The sequence below is a fragment of the Bison bison genome, unplaced genomic scaffold (assembly GCF_000754665.1).
Source record: "Bison bison bison isolate TAMUID 2011002044 unplaced genomic scaffold, Bison_UMD1.0 scf7180017864295, whole genome shotgun sequence".
Taxonomy (NCBI): Eukaryota; Metazoa; Chordata; class Mammalia; order Artiodactyla; family Bovidae; genus Bison; species Bison bison.
The window spans coordinates 2,028,520-2,054,784 of NW_011494867.1; the positions used below are offsets into that span (position 1 = coordinate 2,028,520).

The 26,265-nt window shown below is 40.1% G+C and overlaps 1 protein-coding gene and 1 pseudogene across 1 annotated transcript in view; both read right to left on the reverse strand.

Annotated features, from left to right (window-relative positions):
* The window catches only part of CFDP1 (craniofacial development protein 1), a 104,134-nt gene that overhangs the window by 49,846 nt on the left and 28,023 nt on the right, over positions 1-26,265 (reverse strand). The gene's annotated exons all lie outside the window — the stretch shown is intronic.
* On the reverse strand, positions 18,300-18,698 carry LOC104996482 (annotated as a pseudogene).

Below are 26,265 nucleotides of genomic sequence, written 5' to 3' on the forward strand. Positions count from 1 at the left end.
ACCAATTCTGCCACCAGAGCAAAGCTGTGGGCCCTATCACACTTTTCCAGAAAGCTTCAGGAAGGGCAGTGGTGCTGGTATGGAGGAGGAGGCCTCCACCCAGCACAGTACCTGACTTAGTGGAACAAAGAATTAACCGTCTCTCTTTTTGGGAGTCCGTGGGAACTCTTCACCAGCTAGTTCTTTCTCTGAAGGTCCTACACTGGTCAAGAATTCTCAGTATATGTGTAATTTTTCTAGGAGGCAGGTTCACAATTTTCCTTAGATTTTCAAAACCTCAAGATCCAAGAACAGTTAAGACATACTTTATCTTTAGGTAAAAACATCAAAGTGCACTCTAATAGTAAACAACTGTCTCCCCACTAGGTAACTGAATCAGTAATAGGGAAATGCAAATTGAAGCTACAGGAAAAGTTGCATCTTAATAGTGTTTACTATTACCGTTACATACCGTTTCACACCCACGAAAATCGCAATACTGAAGTCTGCCAATGCCAAGGACTGGAGCAATAGGAACTCTCATTTCCTGCTAGACTGATTCAACCACTTCAAAAACAAACTGACATTATCTTCTTAGGTTAACATTTAAACACATTCTAGACCCGGTCATTCTTAGAGCAGTTTTCAAACTGTTGGTTTTAATCTAATGGATCTTGAGTCAATTTAGTGGGTACAATCAGTATTTTATTTTAATAAAAGTAAATGGAATAAAATGTTATATTTTTACCTCATTACACACAAATAGTGCATTTTGTCTTATTATATTTCTTCCTATGGGGTCATGGTTAAAAACACTTCCCTAAACAGACCAGGAGAAACATCTACACGTGTGCATAAGGAAATGTGGAGGGGAATGTTCAACTTCTTCAGTGTTAAGATGCATTTTGGGCTGTTCTTTCAAAACACTCCTTCCCCAATCTCCTTCCTAAAATCACTCATTAATTCAACAAATATTTATTAAGTGCCTGTTTCTAACATAAATTCTTCTGGGTGCTGCTGATACAGAGGTAAGTAAACCAAGTAAGCTGGGTTCCCACTGGTGGGGCTCATGACCTCAACATGTAAACATACATGGTCCTGAGCACAATGACAATACCAACCACTACCCAGTAATGAGAACTTTCACAGGTGAAATTCTGGGCTACAGTCACAGATTCAGGTCCCCATAAATGCCTCCCAGAGTGATATTGCTATTAGAGTTTGTTACTTTGGGACAAGAAGAGGTACAGCAGGAACTAAAAATTCCATCTCAAAACAATGTTCAGTCAGATATTACAAAAAATTAGAAAGGGATAAGGACTAGAGAAGTTCAGAGAATGAAACATTTACAATACACAATAGAACTCCCAGGGCACCTGTAGCCTCCATAAGTATACCACGGAAAAAAACCTCTGAACGCACGCATGGGCATGTTTTCAACTAGGCCGGGCTCTTTCTGAATTTCTCATGTCAGTTTCCTCTTTGGTTCCTCTGGTTTCCTTGAATTTGTTTTCAGAACTTTTGTTATTTTTTTGTTCTTTTCCTTCTACTATTCTGCAATGTGCAGCTATGGCACGGATTGGAGTGACGTCTAAGAAAAACAAGCAAAAGAGCTTGTCTTGACCAATTCCCATAACTACAGGAAGTTACTTGTATAAGATGAAGAAACTCAGAAAAATCCAGGTAGTCAATGAAGCTGTTTTTTCCCAGAGGTCCTTTTGCCACCATCAGACACTTGCTATTTCCTAGAGTGTATGATCTATACAAATTAGGTGATGACGGCCAAATGGGACAGTCCTGGGACACCATTATATTCTCCTGTTTTTACCTGTCTGGCCTACAGGCTTTAAGTAAAAAATGTCCTTTGCAGCAAAAATAGAAATCTATGATGGCTTTGTGTAGTCTGTGGTGCAGCATCCTACTCTGGGTAGAGAGGTGGGGCCAGGCTACAGTTCTAGGAATGCTGATGCCAACACTGTGCTGAAAGATCAATAAAGTGGAAATCAAAACACAGCTTTCCAATTTTTTAAAGAGTCAACCTCCTGCCTTCCTTCTAGGAAAAGCATCTTTATGTCCTGGATATTCTTGGACAAGCCCAACTTTTTTACTCTACTCCTTAATGTATAACTATATTTGACTTACTATTTTTAAATTTTCTTTCTTTATTCACTGCACAGGGTCTCAGTTGTGGCATATGGAATCTTATTTGCAGCATGTGGGATCTAGTTTGCCAACAAGGAATCAAACCTGGGCCCTATGCATTGGGAGCATGGAGTCTCAGCCACTGGACCACCAGGGAGGACATCCTTATTATTATTATTTTCAAAAATTTTGGCAAAGGCATTTATTTAGGGGAAAAAACCCACAAAGCTTATTCCACATAGCATAATCCCTTTAGGACCAGCCATGATGTTGACTTATTTTTTAATACCACTGTATGACTTTTCTGGTAAATAAAACTACAAATGAAAAAAATTTTGTTACAGCAGGTGTGCTGATTTTTGGTTTATAAAATACACTCACCATAGCTCGAAAAAAACTGTGGCATGATCTCCAGCACAAGCTATGAGCTGAGGTACCTTCCAGAAGCATACACTCTGCTCTTCATTCCTACACTTACTAAGCAAACCTAAGTGAAAGATCTGTTCACGGATGGGAAAAGAATGACTTTACTATGAAAATACAGTTCACCGTGTGCTCTTCTACTAATAACTATAAATCTTCTGCTCCACAGGGTTGTTTTGTATAGAAGAGAGAATAAAGCTTTTTAGAAATAGTGAGATTACACGGAACCTGAGGCAAAGGAGTGGACCTCAGTGGCTACAGCAAGAGCATCAGCTCTTGTTACTACGGCAGGGGCAGATCTTACGGCAATGGAGGGGCTCACGAGCAAAGTGTTGGCTTTGAAATCCACCTGCTTGCCTCTGACGACCCAGCGGTGAATGAGCTGAGAACACTAAAAGAACCACCGCAGGGAAACAGATGAAACGTTTGGCCATCTTCATCCAGGAACAAAGAAATGTTTGGTGTAATGCTCTTTACCTTAGCATTAGAGTCAGATTTGGCCTTTTTTTTCCCCCTAATGTTTATTTTATTTAGAGAAAAACATAAATCAAAGAATGAGATGGAGAAGGAAATCTTTAAAATAGCAAAATGGCTTCATGCATGAAAGTATGAGCACAAACCCATTCTGCGGCCTCCTCTTGTGACGCTCACCTTCCGAATTGCTTACTAAATATTTATTGCTCATCTAATACACAATCTATGGGGAGCCTGAACAAATGCAGGAAGCTTTTTGCCCATAAAGAAATGGTGTTTGGGCAGGATATTTGTATTCCGGCAACTGGCCAGAACTGCTCAGCACTGACAAATAGGAAACTGATGTGAGTTTCCCATAAATCCTCATTCATTTGTTTAATAAATGTTCGTTGACAAACCATTATGAACCAAGTACTAGACTGAGAAGAGTGAATAGATTTGATTCATGCCCTCAGGGAGTTAACCATCTAGTGAGGGAGAAGAAAGGTGAAAAAATAAAATAGACAACAAAATCTATGTACTTACAAGTTGAGGTAAGTGTTACAAAAGAAAAGAATCAGGGACTATAAGAGAAAGACAGTGGGAACTGAATTTAGATTGAGGAGGTGTCTCCTGAGGTTCTTCTCCCCTCTAAATATAAGTATCTAAAATAAAATAATTTTTGAAAATCTATTACTTTAAGCACCTTTCTGCCAGAAGAAAAGATAAGGGCTTTATTAAATCATTTACATTTTTTAAATGGTAATTAATGTATAAGGCACAAAATTCAAATTGAAAATATGCCTTCCTTCCCTCTCCTATCTTCTAGTTACCAAATTCTGGCTCCTCTGAGACAAATACTGTTATTAGTTGCTTGAGTATCTTTCTAGAGATAATACTAAACTAAAATGTAAGACAAGGCCATTCCTCTGAATTTTTTTTGTTTGTTTTGGAAAATATATTTATTTTTCATAAAAATTCTACTTTTACTAACATGTAATGAGTTTATTCTGGAGAAGGGAATGGCTACCCACTCCAGTACTCTTGCCTACAGAATTCCGTGGACAGAGGAACCTGGAAGTTGACAGTCCATGGGGTCACAAGAGCTGGACATGACTTAACAACTGACACTTTCACTTCCAACGAGTTTATTACTACCTGAATAATTTCTTAGCTTTAATTTCTAATACAGGAACAGATATCAAAAGCTCTTTGGGGTTTTCAGTAATTTGTATGCATGTAAAGAAGTCCTAAGACTAAACAGTTTGAGAACCACTAATCTAGGCATTTATAAATGTACATCAGGACTTCCCTGGTGGTCCAGTGACCAAGAATCTGCCTTCCACTGAAGGGGATGCGGGTTTGAGCCCTGGTCGGGGAACAAAGATCCCACACGCTGTGGGAAAACTAAGCCCACACGCCGCAACTAGACGCCAGCCCGCCGCAAGGGGAGGCCCGCACATCACAACAAGCGAGACCCACGTGCACTGCAATGAAGGCTGCGTGCAGTCAAAATAAATTTCTTTAAAAACGTATGTCAATTGTTCATTTTTAATCCTACTAAACCCTGGTCCATCTACTGCATTATTTTGGTAAAGGTTTTACAGTATGCTTTGAGTAGACTGGCAACAAGATGGAAACCAAGTTACTTATCTGCAGCTACAATATGCTCTGGATTATCTGGCCTTCAACACATCACAAATTTCACCATGGTGACTGGCTAGTTGTCTTCCTACAGCACCTTAAACGTTTAATGTATTAGTAGGTAGAATTACTCAAAGCCCATTAAAAGTTTTAAGAAAGTAATTATATATATATGCTAGCTGAAGCTGAGTGGCAAAGTTAAACATATACTTGTGGTGGGACAGTAATGAGAGAAACTGTTTTTAAAATCGAATAATGCAGTAATGGTGGAGTACCTTTTATGGACTAACCCTCCCACAATCAGATAACAATGATCAACTCTGGATAAAACTGGAAAAACAAGTGTTTAAAAAGGCACTAAAGAGCAACCAAAACCAGGTAGAAAACTGGAATGGAGTCAATCACCAGAAAAATGGACCCAGCTGAGAGAGCCCAGTTAAATACAGAGCTTTGCCTGCACACAAGCACCAGTCCCTGTGGCATGGAGTGGCTACAACTCAAGTTGAAAACTGCATTTTCATGGCAGATCTACCCAAGTCAAAAGGCCATGATAATACTTTACCTACTCCCAAAGAGGGCTTCCCTGGTAGCTCTGCTGGTAAAGAAGCTGCCTGCAATGCAGGAGACCCCAGTTCGATTCCTGGGTAGGGAAGTTCCCCTGGAAAAGGGACAGACTACCCACTCAGTATTCTTGGGCTTCCCAGGTGACTCAGATGGTAGAGAATCTGCCTGTAATGTGGGACACCTGGATTTGATATCTGGGTTTGGAAGATCCCCTGGAGGAGGGCATGGCAACCCACTCCAGTATTCTTCACTGGAGAATCCCCATGGACAAAGAAGCCTGGCAAGCTATGGGGTCGCAGAGTCGGACACGACTGCGTGACTAAACACACACACACACACATGCACATGTGTGTGCACACAGTTCCAAAGAAGGAGCCAGCAGTAATATTCATGACAGTGTTTTCTTCCCTCTATTATAAATAGAAAGATGTATATGTTTTTTATGTCTGTTCACAAATAACTCAATACTGGGGCGGGGGCACACCCGCAAGTTCAAGACTGGACCCAGGAGTGCTCACTAGTCTCGACAAAGTGTCAACTGACTGCCAAAGGATCCAGATCAGTGGAACTTTCCAGTTCTCTAAGGAAGCAATATACACTTGCCCACAACATGGTTCCAGTATCCAATCAAAACTGGAAATTGAAAAGACTCAGACCAGGTTCAGAGCAACAAATATCTTCTTCATGAAAGAGTCAACAGAAAACCTAACAGAAGTACTCTACTTGTGCCTCAATCCAGGGTTTAAGGTTTGGAAATCATTCTACTTCTTAAACTGCTTGCAAAGTTCATCCAACTTTTCTTTCCAGGTTTTCTTTCATGGGGGCAAAAAAAAATCATTGCATTTTAACATAAGAAAGTGCTAACTTTTCTTCCTGCACCTCTGTAACCCACAAATTTAAAAGAACACATACACACGCACTCTTCGAAAGCCTGTGTGAATCCTAAATAAGCCAGAACATGTGTAAGGGAAGGAGTAAATAAAAGTGTTAGCAAGGGAACATTTTAGCTACAAAGTTCTAAAGGCAAACTGATACCTGAAAAAGGAAATTAACTTTATCAACCTTGAGATAAAGTTCATGACCCTGTTGTTTCAAAGGAATTCCCAGGCCGGGAGTCAGATCATAGACTCAATTCCCAGTTCAGGAACCAAAACAATTCTGGCCTGGAGATAGAGCGGTGAGGAGCCACCCAACACACCTCTGCTGGAGCAGCTGCTCCCATCTGTCCACTTCCCTCTAAAAGCTACTTCAAGGGCTGGATTTATCAGTTACATATGCTGATTGAAAAAGATGTACATTTCCCAGGCCACAATCATGGAAATAACATGCTGGCCCATTTCAACACTCACAAACAGATGTTAAACTGACCAAAGTATATGTAAATAATCTCACCTCACTCACTCTTGCTAATGCTTACAGGTGAGTTCTCTTACAGACTTTCTTACTACAAAACGACTGGCCATATACTATGCGTGCATGCTTAGTCGCTCAGTCATGCCCAGCCCTCTGCGACCCCATGGACTGTAGCCCGCCAGGCTCCTCTGTCCACAGGACTCTCCAGGCAAGTATACTGGAGTGGGTTGCCATTCCCTATTCCAGGGGATCGTCCCAACCCAGGATCAAACCCGGGTGTCTTGCATTGGAACCTGGGTCTCTAACTTTACCACTGAGCCACTAAGGAAGCCTAGCCATTTACTATAAATTTTAGATTTTAGAACTATTAGGAAAGATGTTTTGCTTAGAGAAAAAGGAAAATAATTAGAAAGAGGACAGCTCTTCAAAAGAACTTTTACACAGGGAGCATTAAAAATTCCCTTAAGCTCAGGCACAGAATACTGGCTTCTTTTCGTCTGTGACCCTCTGTCAGCCTAAACTTGCTGTGTAACTGATCATGTGTAACAACTGATCATGAACAAAAGAGAGGCAGTTGGAACTCCAGCAGGAAAAATACACTATATTTAAAGGGTCTGCTCCTCCTAAGACTGTTTTGATTAGAGTTATGAAGCCATTTCGTCCTTGACAAGGGAACCTTGACTTCCTCTACACAATTCACCCATTCTGGCTATAATAACCACTTCTACTTGAGAAGAAAACTGTTTTTATCAGATTTCTAAATATGAAGAAGCCTCTAAAAACACACTGTTTATCAGAAAGCAAAACAGTAAATAAACTAAATGTCTCTATAGGGAAATGGTTTTATAAATTATAGAACATTCAAAACAGAACACTATGCAGCCACTAAGAAAAATATCAAATAATCTATATGCACAACACAATATGTGTTAGTGTGTATATTTTTGTATTTTTAAGCAAAAATGACAAATTTCAGGAAAACAGGCTTGGATGACTTCATGTAACTAAAACTAACTGTTACATGTGAAAAAAAATCCCAAGCACAGATAAGTATATAAAGATTACTAAATGCTTAGGAAAAGGTCTAGAACAGAGCTGTTCAATTGAAATATAATGGAAACCACAAATAAGAGTCACAAATATAATTTAAAACTTTATAGTATCCATATTAAAGAATGTAAAGGTGAAATGAATTTTAATTATTGTATTTAACCCAATATATTAAAAATGTTACCACTTCAATAATGAAATGGATACAAAAACTGAGCTAGTTTGCTTTTTTTCCCCTAACTGTTCAAAATTTAGTGTATATTTTATACTTACAACACATCTCAATTTAAAGTAGTCACATTTTAATGCTCAGCATTAAATGTTAAGCATCAAATATGCTTAATGAGGACTGCACTGAACAGAGGAGGTCTAGAAAAAGAAACATAGAATTATTAACTTTCATTTTGTTTTCTATAGCTTTCTGCACTGTTTGAACTTTTTAAGCAACAGTTTAAATTGTTTTTACTTTCATGATTCTTAAAAAAGTGACTGTTTAAATATAAAAATAATCAAGACAGATAAAAAAACCTAAGCACACACCAGAACAATGAGGGAAAGAAAAGAGAAACCATCTCAACCTTAGGATAGGGAAACTTCTTAGGAAACAAAAAGCACTAACCATTAAAAAAAAAAAGATAAACTGAACTTGAACAAAATTTAAAATTTCTGCTCATCAGAACATACCATAGGACTTCTGGTGGTTCAGTGGTTAAGAATCTGCCTGCCAATGCAGGGGACATGCACGGGTTCAGTCTCTGGCCCAGGAAGATCCCACACGCTGTGGGTAACTAAGCCTGTGCGCCACAGTTATTGAGCCCAAGCACTAATGAAGCCTGCAAGCTCAAAAGCCTGTGCTCTGCAACAAGAGAAGCCACCACAACGAGAAACCCACGCGCCACAACTAGAGAGAAGCCCCCACTCTCCACAGCTAGAGAAAAAGCCCTCGTAAAGCAAAGACCCAGCACAACCAAAAATAAATAAATGAATAAAAAAAGAACAAACCACACACCATAATGTCCAGGTGGTAAAGAATCCACCTGCCAATGAAGGGACACAGGTTCAGTCCCTGGTTGGAGAAGATTCCACAAATTGTGGAGCAAATAAGCCCATGTACCCCAACTACCAAAGCCTTCATGCACTGGAGCCTGTGCTTACAAGAAGAGCTGCTGCCAAGAGAAGCCTGAGACCCGCACCTAGAGAGCAGCCCCACTGTTCACACCTAGAGAGCAGCCCCACTGTCCACACCTAGAGAGCAGCCCCACTGCCTGCACCTAGAGAAAGCTCCCACTGTGTGCACCTAGAAAGCAGACCCCACTGTCTGCACCTAGAGAAAGCCCCCACTGTGTGCACCTACAGAGCAGACCCCACTGTGTGCACCTAGAGAGCAGCGCCCACTGTCTGCACCTGAGAAAGCCCCCACTGTGTGTACCTAGAGAGCAGCGCCCACTGTCTGCACCTGAGAAAGCCCCCACTGTGTGTACCTAGAGAGCAGACCCCACTGTCTGCACCTGAGAAAGCCCCCACTGTGTGCACCTAGAGAGCAGACCCCACTGTCTGCACCTAGAGAAAGCCCCCACTGTGTGCACCTAGAGAGCAGACCCCACTGTCTGCACCTGAGAAAGCCCCCACTCTCTGCACCTAGAGAAAGCCCACTCACAGCAACAAAAACCCAGTCTAACCAAAAATAACAAATAAATATAATTGTGAGCTAAAAAAAAAAAGAAATACTCAGTAATAGCATTTATATCTGACAAAGTACACACATCCAGAATATATTAAGAATTCCTACAATTCAACAAACTCATGAACAACTGATAAAAAATGAGACTGGAGGACACATTTCACAAAAAAAGACATACAAATGGCCAATAAGCACATGATAAGATGTCATTATTATTAGTTTTCAGAGCAATGCAAATGAAAACCCACACCCACCAAAATAAAAAAGACTGACGAAACCACACGTGGACCAGAATATGGACCAAGTGGAACTCTCTCACACACGCAGGCAAGAATATAAAATAACGCACTCACTTTGGAGAACTGTTTGGCAATCTGTTTTTCACATTAAATACACACCTATCCTATGACCTAGCAATCCTATTACCTGGTATTTATTTACCCAAGAGAAATAAAAACATATGTCTTCAAAAAGATTTGGAAATAACCCAGATGCCCATTAACAGAATGGATAAACTGGCATATTCTCATACAATGGAAATAAATGAATATGACACAGTAACACGGGTGGAGAAGGCAGTGGCACCCCACTCCAGTACTCTTGCCTGGAAAATCCTATGGACAGAGGAGCCTGGTGGGCTGCAGTCCATGGGGTCGCTAAGAGTCGGACACGACTGAGCGACTTCACTTTCACTTTTCACTTGCATGCATGGAGAAGGAAATGGCAACCCACTCCAGTGTTCTTGCCTGGAGAATTCCAGGGACAGGGGAGCCTGGTGGGCTGCGGTCTGTGGGGTCGCACAGAGTTGGACATGACTGAAGCGACTTAGCAGCAGCAGCAGCAACATGGGTGAGTCTAAGAAACATGCTGAGTAAAAAAAGCCACAAACAAAAGAGTTACACAACATATGACTGATATACATCAAATTTTGGAATAGGAAAACTAACATATCGTAATAAAAATGAGTGGTTGCCTGGGGCAGAAGGTGTGAGGGGAGCGGGGAAGAGAACCACCTGAGAAAAGGCATGAGGAACCTTTCTGGGGAAATGGAGTTACACCACACAGACCTCATTTCAGGAGGGGCTACCTGTATATATACAACTGTTGTAACGCGCTGAATTGAACACTAAGGCTCCTATGATAACTATCCTATACTCTGTTAAGAAAGTCAAATTCTGTGGGGAACCAAAAAGCACTCAACTGATGCTGTTAATACATCTTCTGAATAGATGAAGACTCAGAAAATAACGAAGCTTAGAATATGGGGATTGTCACTAAAATGCTCTCCACCATTCTTGACTTGAGTTCACCTGAAATGTGATGAAAGAATTCTAACCACAACTAAAATGATATCCTTATCTCTCTACAATCTTGCCTTATTTATATCTCACCCCTTTCTTGCATATTCTCAATATATAGCTATTAACAAGGCATCTAGCTGAAATCACAAAAAAAGAAAAAAAAGATGGCAAAGAAGAGAAGAAACTAAGTATGAGAGAAGATACAGAAAGATCTTCCTGTGTTCAAGTACCATCTAGTCAATTTAGTTTCAAAGGAGGAAAAACATGAACCCATTAAATGTGCTCTTAACTGAAAGTCAGAGAAATCATTCAAGAAGTCTTTTCCCACTGGCCATCCCCAGTTCATTCAGTTCTTTTTTTTCTTGCAGTAAAAACTGTTAGAAAATCCCCAAAGCAACAGAGCGGAAGTCACCCCAAATTGCTTGAGCAGTAAATAGGGTATCATGCCAAGTGGCAGAGTGTATAGCTCGGGTCCCTGTACACACAACTTAGATGGCAGTCACCAGCAACAGCCTGAACGCTTTAACAGTAACGGTGCACAGTATACAATAAAATCCTTTAGGTACATTTTAACCCAGGGAAAGTGAAAGTGTTAGTTGCTCAGTCGTGTCCAACTCTTTCTGACCCCTTGGACTGTAGGTCAGCACCTCGGTCCGTGGGATTTCCCAGGCAAGAATACTGGAATAGGTTGCCATTTCCTTTTCCAGGGGATTTTCCTGACCCAGGGATTGAACCTGGGTCTCCTGCACTACAAGCAGATTCTTTCCTGTCTGAGCTACCCAGTACCTACACTGAATGGAGAAAACAACCAAACAGTTATCCATAAGGAAACTCAAAGTTAAGTGCAGGAAAGGCTGAGGGAATACCATGTGCTTCCTGACTAGAAAACAAGGCTTCTAGGTACATATCAGAGCTTTTGTTCACTGTACAAGGATGTGTATTGTGAAATGTCTTGTTATGGAAGCAACACTTTTACAACAAGAGGACAAGTCAACCTGTAATAAAGGAAATAGCAGGAGTTGTGAAATAAGTCTTGTGGAATGAGTAAGGAACTTCCCACATGTCTATGCTTGAAATACGACATGATCAAGCTGAAATGAAATGTCATTCTAATTACATAAATAGACATTACAGTTTGTTTCAGGGGTCAATCACTTGCTGAACACAAGCTGTGGAACCAAAAACATTCTGCTTTTAAGATTAAGACTGATAGGAGAATACACATAAGCAAAAAAAATGAAATCTCCTTAGATTTGAGTTTACGTAAGACTTTTAAAAAATGGTGATCATTAATAAAATCTATTTATTTATTCATTCATCCAAGAAATGCCTATAAATTATTTTCCACGTACCAGAATGGGTATTAAAGAAAAAAAAAAAAAGACACAAAACCTACATCCTCAAGTTCACAGACCAACATGTAAACTGACAGAGGACAGTACAGCAAGTGTTGCAATAAAGGCTATTAACAGATGCAGTGGGAAGCAAGTATTAAAGTTTCTAGACAAAGACACAGACACTGCCTCTGGCTGATTTACACAGAAAAGGAATTAAGGCTTTGAAGCATTCACAGAACAAATACCAAGCTAGACCACATCCAGGGTCATAAAACTAATGTCAATAAATTTAGAAGAGGTGCAGGGGACTTTCCTGGCAGTCCTGTGGTGAAGACTGCACTTCTACTGCAGGGGACATGTATTCAGAATATATAAAGAACTCTTACAACTCAATAACAAAAAGACAACCCAATTAAAAATGAAGAGCAGATCTGAATAGACTCTTCTCCAAAAAAGATATACAAATGGCTAATAAGCACATGAAGATGATCAATATCATAAGCCACCAGGGAATTCCAAATCAAGATTACAGTAAGATGGCACTTCATACCCCCAAAGATAGTTATGACCAAAAAGAAGGACAATAACAGTACTGATGAGGATGAGGAAAAGTAGAACGTTTGTGGAAATGTTTCTTTGGAAAACAGTCTGCAAGCTGCTCAAATAGTTAAACACAGTTACCATATGACCCCACTCACGTCCACTCCAAGAGAAATGAAAACACATGTCCACAGAAAATCTTGTATACAAATACTTACAGCCTTATTCATAATAGCCAAGAAGTGGAAACTGACTTGAATGTCCATCAACTGATAACGGATAGCCATACAATGGACTATTACATGGCTTCCCTGGTGGCTCAGACGGTAAAGAATCCACCTGCAATGTAGGAGACCTGGGTTTGATTCCTGGGTTGGGAAGATACCCTGGAGGGGAGCATGGCAACCCACTCCAGTATTCTGGCCTGCAGAATCCCCATGGCAGAGGAGTCTGGTGGGCTACAATCCATGGAGTCGCAAAGAGTCAGACACGACTGAGTGACCAAGCACACACACAGCAACGAAAAGAAATGAAATATGCTACAGTATGAATGAACCTTAAAAATATCACGCTAAGTGAAAAAGCCAGAGACAAAAGATCATGTATTATCCATTCCATTTATATGAAATGTTCAGAATAGGCAAACCCATAGAGAAAGAAACAGACTGGTGGCTACCTCGGTTGAAGTGAAAGGAACAGGCGGGGTGGGAGGATGGGGAGTGACAGCTAATGCGTGCAGGAGTTCTTGTGGGGGAGATGCAAAACTCTGTGACTGTACTAAAAACCACAGATGTGTACACTTTAAACAGCTGAATTATACAGTATGTCAACTGCATCACAGCAATGCTCAAAAAAAAAATCAACATAATCCATCATATTAACAGGCTAAAGGAAAATAAATCACTTGACTATATCAATCTATACAAAAAAAGCAACTGACAAAATTTAACACCTACTTATGATAAAAATCCTGAAAAAAATCAGCAATAGAGGGGGTACTTATTCAACTTGATTAAAAGCATCTACAATACAAAAAGCCTGTGGCTTTTTACATTACAGTGTACATATTTTACATGTAGAGCTTATACATTATAGTGAAACGTACTGTTTCTCCCTAAGACTGGGAACAAAGCAAGGATATCTGCTCTCACTCTCTTATTCAATACAGTGCTGTGTCTGTGCCAGAGCACTAAGGCAAGAAAAGGAAAAGGGAAGAGAGACAGAACAAGGGATAAAATTGCCCCTATTTGCAAGACTGGCTTCCCTGGTGGCTCAGACGGTAAAGTGTCTGTCTACAATGGGGGAGACCTGGGTTCGATCCCTGGGTTGGGAAGATCCCTGGAGAAGGAAATGGCAATCCACTCCAGGAGTATTGCCTGGAGAATCCCATGGACAGAAGAGCCTGGTAGGCTACAGTCCATGGGGTCGCAAAGAGTTGGACACGACTGAGTGACTTCACTTTCTTTTGCAAGATTAACTATGCAAAAATCCCAAGGAGTCTATTTTTAAAAATGCTACAACATGTGAGTTAAGTCAGGTTGCAGGGTATAAGAAAAACACACAAAAATCAATTATATTTCCATATACTAGCAATGAACATGTCAACATTAAAATTAAAAATACAATAAGAGGGAAACTCTGGCAGTCCAGTGGTTAGGACTCTGCAGTTTCACTGCCAAAGGCACAGGTTCAACCCCTGGTTGGGGGAACTAAGATCCTGCAACCCGTGTGATGCAAACAAATTAAAAAAAATAAAATAAAGTCAATTTTAAAAAAGAGAGCTGGAGTGGCTATACTGATATCTGACAAAATAGACTGTAGAAGAGAAAAATGTTAATGAAGACAAAGATTAATTTAAAAATACAATGCCATTTTTAATCATTCAAAAGACAGTGAAATATTAGGCATAACTCTAACAAATTATATATATAGGACTTATATGTTTAAAATTATAAAATGCTAATAAAAATAAATGGAGACACATACAAAGTTCATGGATTGAAAGACTCAATATAATAAAGATATCAATACCCTCTGGACTGACTTACAGGTTTATATTAGTCTGCCTGGGCTGCCCCATAGCAGCATACCATAGACTAGTGGCTTAAATAACAGAAATGCATTTCCTCACAGTTTTGGACAGAGAAGGCAATGGCACCCCACGCCAGTACTCTTGCCTGGAAAATCCCATGGACGGAGGAGCCTGGTAGGCTGTAGCCCATGGGGTCGCTAAGAGTTGGACACAACTGAGCGACTTCACTTTCACTTTTCACTTTTATGCACTGGAGAAGGAAATGGCAACCCACTCCAGTGTTCTTGCCTGGAGAATCCCAGGGACAGAGGAGCCTGGTGGGCTGCCGTCTCTGGGGTCGCACAGAGTCGGACACGACTGAAGTGACTTAGCAGCAGCAGCAGCACAGTTCTGGAGGCTGGAAATCCAAGATCAAGGTAAGACCTCTCTGGTTGGCAAACAAATACCTTCTTGCTGTGTCTTCACATGACCCCTTCTCTGTTAATATTTGCAGAGAGAGGTCTGGTGTCTCTTCCTCTTCTTATAAGGAGACTGATCCTATGGGATGAGCACCCACCCTTATAACCTCATTTAACATTATTTACTTTAATACCTTATCCCAAAACACAGTCACACTGGGGGTTAAAGCTTCAAAATACGAGTTTTTAAGAGGGGAGGGAGGAACACAATTCAGTCCATAACAAGGTTTAACAAGGTTTGACAGGAATTCCTATCAAAATCCCAGAGTTTTTCTAGACACTGACAAAATTATTTCAAAACTTATTTGGAAAGGCAAAAGAACTAGAGTTTTTAAAAAATACTTCTGAAATGAAATAATGAAGTGGAAGGAATCAGATGACCAGATTTCAAGATTTATTTTATAGATCAGTAATCAAGATTGTGGGATAGACACATGTCAATGGAACAGAGAACCCAGAAACAGAACTACATAAATAAGCCGAATTAATTTTTGACAAAAGGGCAAACGTAATTCAAAGATAGCCATTTCAACAAATGTTGCCACAAAGAGGATGGCACAGGCAAAAAAAATAAATAAAATGAAACAAAAATTTAAAAAATCATCCTTGACTTAAATCACATGCCTCATGCAAAAAATAACTCAAAACCAGTTCATGAAGTTAAATGTAAAACATAAAATTAAAAAAAAAAAAAATCAAAGAAAAATCTGTGGGGCCTAGGGCTAGGCAAAGCATTCTTAGACTTGACACCTCAAGGAAAATCCATAAAAGGAAAAACTGATAAATTGGACTTCATCAAAATCACAAACATATGCCCTGTGAAAATCTTCTTAAAAGGATAAGACAGCTATACATTGGAAGAAAGGATGTGCAAACTTAGTATCTGATAAAGGACAAATATCTAGAATTTACAGACAACTCTTAAAACTCAGCAGTAAGAAGTTCAACAATCCAGTTAGAAAATGGGCAAAAGACAAGAACAGTCATTTCACCAGAGGATATATAGATGACAAAAGAGCACATGAAAAAGTATTTAACACCTTAGGGAAATGTATTTATATGCCATTAGAGAAATATAAATTAAAATCATAATGAAGCATCACTTCACACCTACTGGAGTGGCTAAAATAAACAATAATGACCATGCCAAATATTGATAAGAATGCAGAGAAACTGAATCCCTTACACACTACTGGTGGAAATGTAAAATGGCACAGCCCCTTTGGAAAAGTTGGACAGTTTCTTATAAAAGTATACATTCAACGACCACCAGTTCAGTTCCGTTGCCCAGTCATGTCCGGTTCTTTGTGACCCCATGGACTGCAGCGCACCAGGCCTCCCTGTCTATCACCAACTCCCGGAGTTAACTCAAACTCATGTCCATTGAGTCGGTGATGCCATCCAGCCATCTCATCCTCTATCATCCCCTTCTCCTCCTGCCCTCAATCTTTCCCAGAATCAGGGTCTTTTCCAATGAGTCAGTTATTCACATCAGGTGGCTAAATGATTGGAGCTTCAGCACTAGTCCTCCCAATGAAATAAGAAAATAAAGTCTGTCACTGTTTCCATTGTTTCCCCATCTATTTGCCAGGAAGTGATGGGACTGGACGCCATGACTTCATTTTTTGAATGTTGAGCTTTAAACCAACTTTTTCACTCTCCTACTATATGGTAGTTTCACTCTCAACTACCATGACTCAGTAATTAACTCCCTCTCAGAGCATTTACCTCTGAGAAATGAAATTTTAAATGTGTTGAGAAGAATAAGGACCCCTCTCCCTGATATTCACTCCCTACCCTCTTGGAATCTGATTTAGTTACCTTACAGTTCCATGGCAAAAGGGACTCTGCAGATGTGATTAAGGGTATGGTCCTTGAGACAGTGGAGATAATCCTCGATTATCAGTGTGGGCCCAATATAATCAAAGAAATCCTCACAGGCAGAGAACCTTTCCCAGCTAGGTTAGAGATGAGATGAAAGGAGGAACAGACATTCTTAGCTTGAGAAGGAATCAACCAGCTGCTGCTGGCTTTGAAAACAGAAGCGGGCCACGAGTCAAGGAAAGTGGGTGGTCTCTGGAAGCTGGGAAGGCCCACAGCTGAGAGCAAGAAAATGAAGCCCTTAGTAGTCCTACAATCACTAGGAATACAGATCCGCTTTGATTTTAGCATGGTGAAACCATGGTGTTGGGCTTCTAGCCTACAAAATTGTAAGTCAATAAATTTGTGCTTTGTAAGTAGCTGCATTTATGGTAATCTGTTATAGTAGCAATAGAAAACTTGTTCACACAAAAATAACACACTTATGTGAATTCCCTGGCAGTTCAGGGGTTAGGACTCAGTACTTGCACTGCTGTAGCCCGGGTTTAATCCCTGGTCAGGGATCTAAAAGCCAGCAAGACACATGGCGCGACAGAAACGAAACAAAACACCCCACAAATACACACACTTAACAACCACACAAAACCTGTACATGACTATCTGTAGCACTTTATTTGTGATACTGTAAGATGTTACAATAGAGGGATGCTGGATCAAGGATTCAAGAAAGCTGTTATTTTACAAACTGCATGTGAGTCTACAATCTCTCAAAATAGAAAGTTTAATTAAAAAAAAAAAAAAGGTATTGGGTTACTCATCAAAATCCAGGATTTAAGAAGCAAGTTCAGAAGCTGGAAACAATGCCCCCAAATCACACCACAGACCTAGACTGACGGTGCTGCTGTCTGGGGTCCCACACGCACTGCAGCTGCTGCCCCTACGTGGGCCCGGGAAGACCTTCCGAGTTCGCTGCCTCTGCCTCACTAGGCTGGACTGAAAATCCTGGGCAGGTATCTGACTCAAGCAGCCCAGGTTCCTGACTGAAAAGTAGCTACAAAGAACACTGGGAAATCAATGGTTTTGAATATTCGGCTCCTTGCCTCCCATGAAGTGCGGCATTTATGAAATGTCCTGCAGATTTCTGAGAGGGTGAGGCACCAGACAGACAAAAAGAAGCTCCACAACACCTGGTGGTAAAGATTTTCAAAACAGACATTAAGATGGAGCTGGGGGCGGGGCAGGGGAAGGCAACAAATAAGACTAATATGAGAATGAGGAAAATTCATGGATGCTTTAGAAAATGTAACAAAAAATATTCCCAGATATTTTGTTTCTGAAGAGAACAAGGAAAACCAACAAAGGGAGCAATGTAAATAGCTCAAAAGAGGGAAGAAAAACAACAGATATTTAAGATATACAGTACTTTAATGGCAAAAATCAATAGGGTTTGAATAGAAGAATCAGTTTCTTTCTGAGATGAAAGAAAGTCATCAAATGTGTTTTTAAAGGTTACTGGGTATTTTCTTTTTTATTACTCAAAAATGGTTCATTTTTTATTTAGCTTTCTGACTCTGTGCTTGTGCTTTCAATACTTTCACAACGTCTTCTGCTCTTCAATAAGGAAAGCACGCTTGATCCTGTCGCAGACACATTTAGCACACAAGGAACCATCATAGGCTCGGCTGACAAGTTTCTTCGTTTTAGACAACCTCATGACAGCTTTTGGTCTCACAGCACGAACGCCTCTAAGTCAGCCTGGGCACACAACACATGCAGATTTTGGTGCTTTCCCAACCTTCTTGGTATAAAGGTAAACAATTCTATTACCAGGGGTTCGGGACGGCCTGGTTTTGTAGAGGCTGTATTGTAGGACAGCCTACGATGGAACGTCAGACGCTGCACCATCCTGAATGCCTCTAGATGCCGTTCCCCCCACCCCCTTTTTTTTTAATAGGTTACTGGGTATTTCTTCCTATGCTCAGTGTAGTCAGAAGTATTTCCTTTGAGTAACTTCAAATTTGCCAATTGTAATGACCAACTTCGTACTAGCTGCAGGGAAACATTATTTAAAAAAGCAATACATAGTATCTGCCCTTAAAGAGGGGCTTCCCTGGTGGCTCAGGTGGTAAAGTGTCCATCTGCAATGCAGGAGACCTGAGTTCGATCCCTGGGTTGGAAGATCCCCTGGAGAAGGAAATGGCAACCCACTCCAGTACTCTTGCCTGGAGAATCCCATGGACAGAGGACCCCGACAGGCTACAGTCCATGGGGTCGCAAAGAGTCGGACACGACTGAGCGACTTCTCACAATGAACTTCCAGTTCAGGCAAGATGAATGTTTAATGTAACCTAAACATTCTCCAATGAAGACCTAGAAACACTAGATTTAAATATACCAAAAGACCAAACATTATTTTAAATGCATAGTTAAACCCGGCGAGAGAAAAGGGAAACGTCCAGGGTGCCAGGATCAAGGAAGGAACTGAAACCACAGTGGCAGAATATGAGCTGATCCAGTGGCTAGAGGAGCTGAATGCGGTGGGGAAGGAGTTTCAATAACTTCCGCCCTGGGTTTTGCTATCCACATGATAACAGGACTAGTCTCGGACTTGTAAAAGGTGGAAGGCTAGAACTAAAGTCTCAAATAAAACAGAAACTGTGTATCCTCAGAGAAAGGACAGACTAGGAAAAGTTCACCTAACAGCCTACAGAGCAAACAAGAAAGCGTCTCTCTGCTTGGACAGTAGGGAAAAGGTGGGGGTGGGGGGGAGTATCTCCTGAGAACTGGAACCCTGGCCTGTGATAATTAGGATTCATAATTATTCCAGTTATGATAGCTGAGTGTTCCAGAAACTTCAAAGCAAAAAAAGAAAAAAGAAAACATAAAAAGCCAGGGCACCGAGTGGAGAATTCATCTTACTTTAGAGAAATATAATTTCACTAGGCCATATGAGATCACGCCACAGACAAAACCTTAGTAAAGATGATAAAGAATACTAAACACAAAGGGCCATAACCCACTATAAGAGACAACAAATGAAATAAAGACAGCTTTAGAACTCTAAGAACTTCTGATAAAAGAACAATCAGACAGAAACTATAAAGGAAGCACACATAAAATGATGATGAATATAAAAGAAAACCTCAAAACCACATGATCCTATGAGAAAAAAACAAGCAGATTTGCAAACAAATCAAATAAAAATTGTAAAAATAAAAAGAAAACATACTTATTGAAATGAAACTCAGTGAACAAGTTAAAACAGCTTAGACATAGCTGAAGAAAAAGTAAAGAACTGGGACACTGGAAAGAGCCAAAAGGCAACTCAGAGATACAGCGAGGTGAAAAATACTAGAGAAGTGAAGCGATGTGGAGGACAAAATGAAAAGACCTGACATATAGGCATTCTAAACGGTGATGATAAAATGCAAACAGACAATATTCAAAGAGACAATGCCTGAGAAATTTTCAGAACTTTCAAAAGGCATGAATTTTCAGATTTAAGAAACAAAATTAAATCTGTACCATCCACCCAGTATTGAACTGCAGAAATTCAACGTCAGAGAAAAGATCTTAAGAGTTTTATTCCCTTCAAGGCATGAATAAGGAAGAATAAAATAACTATACTTCATGGTCACATATTTAAAGGGCCATTAGTGGGACAGGAGTACAAACAGAGAGGATCTGCATCAGGACAGAGTGTGAGAGGGCAGAGCTGGGCTTGAAAAATGGGCAGGATTCCCACAGATGGGAAGAGATGACGGCACCTGGGGTGGAGACAAAGTCTGAATAAGCTGATGGAGGAAAATATGGGGCAAAGGGAAGGACCCTTCTCTGGCTGTCAAATAGAGTAACAGAAAAATGTGTGGTTTGCTGGAACTAAAATCCATTGTTCACTAATATTAGGCTAAAGAATTTGAACTGAATAGTAGGCAAAAATAATCAAATTTTTGAGCAAGTGATAGGATCTAAATTGAACCATTGCCCAAAATCTCTTATTCCAGCAATGGCATCCAGGGTGGATACAGGAAGAGAGACTGCAGTCTCTTAAGTAAATTTAGGAACCAATTATAATAATCCAAGCTATTCAAAGACTTCAGAAAATATTTCAATTACAAGACAGATGATGAAGAAAGACCCAGAAAAGAGGCAATGTCAGTGAAGATGAAATATAGACAGAAGGCACGAAGAGAGAGAAGGAAAGAATATAAATGAATATTCAGAACATTCTGAAGGTGGAATTAAAAGGACTTAATGGAAAGTTATGACCAACCTAGATAGCATATTGAAAAGCAGAGACATTACTTTGCCAACAAAGGTCCGTCTAGTCAAGGCTACGGTTTTTCCAGTGGTCATGTATGGATGTGAGAGTTGGACTGTGAAGAAAGCTGAGTGCCGAAGAATTGATGCTTTTGAACTGTGGTGTTGGAGAAGACTCTTGAGAGTCCCTTGGACTGCAAGGAGATCCAACCAGTCCATTCTGAAGGAGATCAGCCCTGGGATTTCTTTGGAAGGAATGATGCTAAAGCTGAAACTCCAGTACTTTGGCCACCTCATGCAAAGAGTTGACTCATTGGAAAAGGCTCTGATGCTGGGAGGGATTGGGGGGAGGAGGAGAAGGGGACGACAGAGGATGAGATGGCTGGATGGCATCACCGACTCGATGGACGTGAGTCTGAGTGAACTCTGGGAGTTGGTGATGGACAGGGAGGGCTGGCGTGCTGCGATTCATGGGGTTGCAAAGAGTCGGATACGACTGAGCGACTGAACTGAACTGAACTGAATGGACTGGGCAGTTGGGAGTAGGGGAAGGATAGGAAAAAAAAAGGAAAGAATTGAAGACAGCACTGAGGCTGGGATGAATGACTTAGGAAATAGTGGTGGTATAGTCTTTCTCCAGAGACAGACAAGCGGGTAGGAAAAATGGATTAGAAAGAAGCTTTAGTTTAGAAGTTCTCTCTGAGAAGCTACTTAGCTTCCCAGGCTCCATTTCTCCAGTACTGTAAAATGGAAGAATTTAGAGAAAATGAATTAAATGTTGGACCACTGTGGTGTCAAGAGGATTCAGAATAAACTTGTAGCAAGCAATGAGAAACATGGGTCTGGAGCTCAGGAGAAAAGCAGTATTTGACAGACAGCGAACTACCAGCACTGAAGAGATGGTCAGAAGAAGAGGCCTTTGAACCCTGTGGACGCCCTACACACACAGAGGAGGCGGCAGTGGGAAGCTCAGAGATATGTCAGTCTTATCAGGAAGGGGCGTCCTGAGATACTGTATTGTAAGTAGATGACACACAACGCTGGGAGAAAGGAGATGTGTTCCATTTTCCATTGCCAATCAATTCCCCTAGGGATTGATAAATGTACGGAAAACAGAAGCCTTTATCCAAACTTTTCCTACTACATCTGAGAAGCACTGATCCTTCGCTTTCATTTTGATGCTGACCAAAGTCCTATTTCAAAGGAGCTTTAATAAATACATATATAACTCCACTTTCATAAAGACAGATACTTCAAAAGCTAAGCCTTTGTGCTGAAATTCTACCTGGCTCATTCTTCTATGATACTGTAAAACACATAGCTGATTGTCCAAGTTAGCCTAATAAGAAAGTTGGCTTCATCACAGCAAGACTGAGAAATTGAGGTCCAGATAGGTCCAACGTAAACTTAATTGGAATGACTTTCTGAAATGCTTTCAAAAACTAGGATTTCATTAACCCACAGCATATACAGAAACACAGCTGGGAAGCAGACATGATGCTTGTGGTTAATGCTCTAAAGGAAACTCCCTCAAATCTTTTCTTTGAAACTAGTTACATGAGACAAGAGTTCAAGATCAAGAGTGTTTTATACATGGGATCCTTTGGATCTTTCTAATTCTCATGTCACACTTTGACTATAGAGAAACTCTTCTCTTTTGGTTCCTACCTCTTACAGTTCACCATCTCGCAAGCATCTGGGGCTAAATGATCCCAGTTTAAAGCAAAAGCCAATGCAAAGCGTGGACTGCTCTTGCTCATTCTCAAATAAGCAGCTATGAAATTGCAAGCATTTCAAATTCAAGGGAAGTCTAACTTTCAAAAGGCTGTGACATTTTTTTTATGGTCATAAGCATCCAGAATTACTATTAATATATCCAAAGATTAACACTTATTCAGAATCTCCCATTTTCTTAATGATACAGAAATATTAGCCTAGGTTAGAAATTTTAAATTATTTTGAATGACGTTTATCATAGGTTCCCTCGGATAACAGGGTTTTGGCAAGAATCCAGGGCTAGTAACTGACTACAGTTCAGTGCTGGACCTCACATCAGCCTGATTTTCAATCCCTGACCAAAATAAAGAGAACAAAGCTACTCAGCCTCTCCCATAAGAAAAACTCCCCAATCCAAATAAAAATATTTATCAAATATGAATCTTTCTATATAATCATACTGCTAAGTCACTTCAGTCGTCTCCGACTCTGTGCGACCCCAGAGACGGCAGCCCACCAGGCTCCCCTGTCCCTGGGATTCTTCAGGCAAGAACACTGGAGTGGGTTACCATTTCCTTCTCCAATGCATGACAGTGAAAAATGAAAGTGAAGTCGCTCAGTCGTGTCCGACCCTCAGCGGCCCCATGGACTGCAGCCCTCCAGGCTCCTCCGTCCATGGGATTTTCCAGGCAAGAGTACTGGAGTGGGGTGCCATTGCCTTCTCCGCTATATAATCATAACCTCCCACCAAACAGTAGCAAGATGCCTGTATCAGAACATGATCAGAATGTAAGAACCACTGGCTGCTAAGCTTAGGACAAATGACATTCTTCACTGACATGAAAACATTTGGGAATAGTGACTTCCACCACTAAGGACATAAAGAGAGAAGTAACACATAGCATTTTAAAGAATCTATAATATACTGCAGTCCCTAAACTGGCTCACAATTGCTCTCAGCGTTCATAAAACTCAGGTTTTTATCTGAACTCTTAAATGACTGAGAATTAATTAACTTTGATGATCTGATATGACATGGAGACAATCTATAGGTGATACCAAAATCTTAATTCTTTTTCTAACATTTGAAAAATGCACCAAAATGTAGCACTAGTTTAATTCTTGGAAGAAAAAAAAAAGTCTGTTTCTGATAAAAATTTTCAAAGGAGGGGGAATTTTAAGCCACAACACAAACCAGTAGGTTAAGAGGAATCAGTTAACATGATTGTGGAGAAATCTTTGGATACTAGTCAAGTAATGATGTGCAGAAATGCGCCCTCCAACTCACATAACACTGGAGATTTCAAACTGTTGTTGCCTATTTGGCAGCATCTATTAGGATTTAAGGTGCATACATTTGACTCAGCAATTCCACTTATAAGAAATCTGTCTTCCAGAAATAACAGCATGAGAAGATTAAAAAAAAAAAGTATGTACAAGGATTACTACAGAACTATTCATAAGTGCAAAATCTGGAAAACTAAAAGTTCACCAATAAGGGAATGGTTGGTTATTCAAATTACAGAATATTCACACAACAGAGTATCATGCAGGCATAAAGACGTGTAGACGTTTATACTGGACCTGAAAAGATACCCAAAATAAGACTGTTTAAAAATACAAGTTGAAGAAAGAATAAGTCCATTTTTGTTTTAATGTATATATATTATAATATATTAGCATAATATAGGGAAGGATTGGAATATAACTGATAACTGGCTAAAACGATTAGCCTCTGGGACTGGCAATGAAAGAACTCAAGAGAAGAAAAATCATTTTCCACTTTCTAAGCACAATGGTACAATTTAAAACAAAACAAATTCTCTAATAAAAGAAAAATGTAGAAACTATATATAAAACATAAAAATATTTCATACCAAGAGAATAATCTCATATCATTAGAGAAAAATGTACACACTTATATACCCGATCTTAGGAATGAATGTTTCTTCTGCTGGGATGTTGCCAAAGACAAACCATCTTTTCAGGGGAACTCTGCCCTCTAGTGCACACTGAAAGAAGCCAAAACACAAGAAGCAACTAAAATCAATAAATTCATGTTACAATCAAAATATTTCCACTTCGTCCCTACAGCATCACAATTCTCTTCTTAAATGAAGGCCTCTATGTATCTTTTCCAAATCAATTTCCTATTATCGCACCAAGTGAACTTCACGAGTCATAACTTCAGCTACCTACCCTTTCTATGCTTCCCTACACTCCAAGAAGCACTCAAAGCATCTTCCTTTCCTATTTCACACCAAGAGAAATTTGGCAAAATCAAGGGTATAGGAATACAGAAAAATAAAAATTTTAAAATTTGTAACACATATAGGTACCTGGCTCTTAGGCTTGTTGCCGCTTTAACTCAAGGGTAAAGGAAGGAGGTTGCTCTGTGTAATAAAGCAACTCCTTGATAGGACTTGCTAAGATCACTAGAGCTTGTTCAACTCTGGGCAACCTGAAAACCAAAAGCGACATTTCCTAGAGGCATAGTATTTGCTGTAGGGATTCAATCCCATCCTAGTGACTACAAAGGAAAAATGTCCTTACTTTGCAGTGTTTCCATGTTTGGGTTCTCATTTAGATGCATGAATTACTTGATCCAAATATCAAAAAGTCTCCCCAAAAAAGTGAAGGGTGGAGTGAAAGGAATATCATTAATCTCTCCATTCATAATTCTTTCAGTTACTAGCTTGACCTGGAACAATCTCTTCAAATCAAGAATGCGCATGAGATGAGATCACCTGTAATAAATTCAAAATATTCCAAGTATTCATGGGGAAATCTTAAAAGAATTAATTTCAATTTCAAATCCACTTACCCTATACCTGCAACAACTGTAGAGTATAACTAAAATAAAATTTAAGAATAAGCTAAAACCAAATGAAGCAGAATATAAGCATCCATTGAAGAACATGTAGGTGAAAGTCGGTACAGGGTTTTCTTGCCCCAACGAAAAGCAGCATTCTGGAGTTGATAAGTAAAGTAACAGCAGTACCAGTGAGGCTGATAGAATCAATCATTTCCTCTTAAAAGCTGTTTCTAGATAGTCCTACTCTGGAACAAAGGGTTGCAAGAAGAAATGACCTTAAAACAAGCCAGACAAGGATATCTCCTACTTGGGTCCCCTGGAAGCTGGGAGGGGGGTCCTCACATAAGCTTTCTGCAATGTAAAATTCAGACCTCAGTAGGAGTCCACTGCTGCTGTTGTTCAGTCGCCAAGTTGTATCCGACTCTTTTCGACCCCACGGACTGTGGCACGCCAGACTTCCCTGTCCTTCATGACCTCCTGGAGTTTGCTCAAACTCATGTCCATTGAGTCGGTGATGTCATCCAACCATCTCATCCTCTGTCGCCCCCTTCTCCTCTTGCCTTTGATCTTTCCCAGCATCAATCAGCCTCTTTTCCAATGAGTAGGCTCTTCACATCAGGTAGCCCTAAAGTATTGGAGCTTTAGCATCAGTCCTTCCAATGAATATTCAGGGTTGATACCCTTTAGGATTGACTG